This window comes from Juglans regia, chromosome 6 (assembly GCF_001411555.2).
Source record: "Juglans regia cultivar Chandler chromosome 6, Walnut 2.0, whole genome shotgun sequence".
In the NCBI taxonomy this organism is placed as follows: Eukaryota; Viridiplantae; Streptophyta; class Magnoliopsida; order Fagales; family Juglandaceae; genus Juglans; species Juglans regia.
The window spans coordinates 13,512,148-13,515,534 of NC_049906.1; the positions used below are offsets into that span (position 1 = coordinate 13,512,148).

General features: G+C 29.0%; 1 long non-coding RNA gene across 1 annotated transcript; it reads right to left on the reverse strand.

Moving 5' to 3' along the window:
- Window positions 1-1,064: 1,064 nt before the first annotated feature.
- Window positions 1,065-2,309, reverse strand: LOC109002106. Its single transcript, XR_001997967.2, has 2 exons — window positions 2,060-2,309; window positions 1,065-1,339 (listed from the first exon to the last, which is right to left on the reverse strand). It is a non-coding gene; the product is annotated as an uncharacterized LOC109002106 (long non-coding RNA).
- Window positions 2,310-3,387: the final 1,078 nt, after the last annotated feature.

The following is a 3,387-nucleotide window of genomic DNA, read 5'->3' on the forward strand; positions in this document are numbered from 1 at the left end:
ATGGAAATAACACGACAATAGAAAGCCGCCGTTAAATCTATTATTTCTCTGTATCAACATTAAGCACACATGCAGATTTCTGCTGGCGGGACCATCCACTGTTTACGCGTGATTATTACGTCGAATTGAAGTAGTCGCATTAATTGGTTATTGTGTCGTCGAAAGTTGTAAACATTACTACCATAAGTTCACTACTAGTTATAATTTTTTAAGACTATTAAAGCAAGGGAAAATATTTAATAACAACTATATTACAATCTATTTACAACTAAGGATTAAATAATAATTTTTTTTTCATGTACTTTAAATTGTTGTTAGGATAATAATTTTGAATTAAAGTGATTTTTTATTTTATTTTTAACATGAAGTTGTATATAAATTATAGAGTAGTTGGTATTGTATCATTGTCCGAAAGCAAACTAGTCTTGGAAATAAAGTAGCTAGTTTTCTAGCTGATCCGAAGCAGTTAGGTTCCAGGCACATTCTCTTGATAACTTGATTGGCCTCTTAGAAGTATTTGGGTTGTTTTAATTTAGAAGCATTTAGAAAAAAAAATATTTAATTTCTTTGTTTTTATATTTGATAACATTTTTGGACAAATACTTTGCATGTGTTTAATTATGATGAGAGTTTGTATTAAAAGTTTAATTTGTTTTTATAATTAGTTATGGAGAGAGAAATACTCCTTTGTGTAACAGATAGAATGAAAAAAACACCTAATAAAATTGATTTGTACAGTCATAGCATGCGCAACCATCGTCCATAGCTTGTTGTTTGTACAAATTAAAACTGTATTTAACATTACTCTTAACATAAAAGATAAAAAAGACGATCTGGAAGTCTGATATTGATTTAAATACCAACAAAATCTTTTGAAAGCAAATTAATTGTTCTATTTGAATTGATATCACTTGTTTGAATAAAATAAGGATGACTATTTTTATTTCAATATATTATGGAACAAAATCTCAGTTTTTTAAGACAATATGCTTTGTCCCAAAAAACCAATTAGTGATATAAAACCTAGTAATAATAATCATACATATAAAAGAGGCAAATTGTGCTAGCCATGGTCATGAATTCATAACATTTATTTAATTCTACTTATTAGAAACCATTACATTGATGCAATGGACATCCCCCTTTCACGAATAGGGTCTAGAAGAGGATGCATGTTACTATTTAGACAAAAAATTGGTAAGTAATATATAATCAAATAGGTTGTAATTTGAGTGATATATGCACTATATATCAATATTTCTATGCACTTGCTGGTGCTCCTATCGGCTCCCCTGCTGGTGCTCCTGCGTTATCATCCTTAGATTTGATACCATATTGCCTGAAAAAGGGAGGAAAAAAAGTCTTTATTAAAGTAAATTGAAAAACATTTATTAAGAAAAAAAGAAACACATATCAACAGATATTGCGAAGTTATTTTGAATCTTGAATTAAATTTTTCTAATGTTTTGTCCAATTTATAGATTCTAAAGTGAAAGAAAAATACATAGAGCAAGTTTCACATAATTTTATTAATTATTTAATTCTATTTACTTTGTGTATCTATTTTTCTCTCACTTTAATATAGCTTAATTAGAATGGTTTTCCCATTTCTTGAATCTCAACCCTTAACTAGGTTGCGTGAAAAATTCTTCATTTTCCCGGTAAGTAAAAAGATACAAGAAAAAAACAACTTGCATATGTGCCCTTTTTAGGAATGTTGTTTCATGCTTTTGATTTCTTTATGGATATACAAAGATGAATGATTCATCCACAAAAGGATCTCATAAAAATAATCGTACGAACTAACGTAGTTTAATATAGTATATTGAATTGTAAAGTTTTTTATATCATAAAGCAAAAATGATATATTATATTATGTCACGTCAGTTTGTGAATTCAATGTTTGAAATTATTTTCTAGATCACACTTCTTACTTTTGAAGATCTAGCGTTTCTCGTATAAATATATATATATATATATATAAATATACACACAAAACCAAAGAGAATGAATAAAAAAAAACATAAGACTACAAAGGACTACAATTCTAGGAACTTACTCCAATTTATGTCCGAACCAATCACCCCATGATTGTGAGTGAGTAGTGGCATCTGAGTCCATTGGACTTGGTGCTGGGCTTTCTTCAGCCACCACAGAGCGGATTGATAAAAAAAGTGCCATGGAGATTAAAAAAACAAGTGCTACCTTCGCCATTTCTTCTTCCTTCCTCCAAACAAACAGAAAGAAATCAAAATTTTTTTTTCCTCTTTCCTTGTGATGATATAAGAGTATGAAAAATCCAGTGTATATCAACTGAAATGGTGCAATGTTTATATAGGGTTCTTGGGGTATGCTTAAAATAGGAAATAGTCGTTTTTATTGCAAACATATGCCATTTGGAGAACACTCATGCCTTTTGCCTTTCCTTAATTAGTGGTAATTAGAGTTTTGATCTATTTATTAGGTTTTCTTAGTTAGAATTTTGGTGGTTATAGATTGAAACCGAAATATACGAATGTGGTATGGCTGAGGTTTATACTTGACTTGTCAATGAACAACAATTATTATTATTATTATTATTATTATTATTATTATCATTATTGTTGTTGTTATTATTATTATGACGATGACGACGACTACTACTACTACTATTATCATCATCATCATCATCATCATCATCATCATAATCATAATTATTATTATCATCATCATTATCATGATTATTATTATTATTATTATCATCATCATCATCATCATTATTATTATTATTATTATGATTATTATTATCTCTCACCAATTTCCAACCGCAAATGTCTAGAGAGTTGAAGCTTAAAACCATTTCCTTTCAAGCTTAAAGAAATCTTAGCTTCAAATTATGAAAATGATATTTACAATCTTATAGTGTGTAAGTCCTGAACATTTTTTTTTTTGTAAAAAATGGGTAAATTTGGGATCCGCATGAAAAATTATTATTTTAATAGTACTGAACCCAACTTTTTTTTTTCAAAATGAATATGCGGGACTTGTACATTCTAGTTAAAACTGTATCTAATATTAGAGAAAATCTCAGAGCCGGTCGGGCGTGTAGTACCTTTTGTTCCAACCAATAGGATTTTAACAAATATGAGATCTATGTGATTTATGGTGTGCATTAGTATACTAAATCTTATTTCTCTCTCCTCTTCTCTCTTCTTTCTTATCTTTCCTCTTTCATTTTCTTTATCTCCGCACGCCATCTATTTGAATGGTTCATATAGAATATTTGAGAAAAGATACTACATAAATCTAACTCCTCTCTTCCCTTGATCAAAACTATATAGATCCACCTGCTTATCTTGTTAATTTGTTGTGATCAAAACTATATAGATCCACCTGCTTATCTTGTTA